Raw genomic sequence first — 406 nt, 5'->3', positions numbered from 1 at the left:
TTATGAACTTATGAAGATATACTTGTACTTACTGTTTCAAGTGGGCCAGCAACCAAATTGTTGGGAGAGATTATGACATTATATTTATGGTTATTACCTCATAAGACTTAAATTCCAATACGTGTTATAGCAACACTATCCCCTTGAAAAAATGCTGCTTGAGTTTCTCGCATTTATTAACATAAATTATTTAACCATCACTTTACCATTCTTTTATATTAACCAACCAACTATCTGTGTACACACATAGCAATTGTATACGTACTAATTAACCAATTATACGTGTACCGACTTACCAACTGTGTGCATACTAATTAACCAGCTATCCGTGTACCGACTTACCAACTGTGTGCGTACTAATTAACCAACTATCTGTGTACACACATAGCAATTGTATACGTACTAA

The sequence above is a fragment of the Limulus polyphemus genome, unplaced genomic scaffold, assembly GCF_000517525.1.
Source record: "Limulus polyphemus unplaced genomic scaffold, Limulus_polyphemus-2.1.2 Scaffold1676, whole genome shotgun sequence".
Taxonomy (NCBI): domain Eukaryota; kingdom Metazoa; phylum Arthropoda; class Merostomata; order Xiphosura; family Limulidae; genus Limulus; species Limulus polyphemus.
This window is presented reverse-complemented; position numbering follows the sequence as displayed.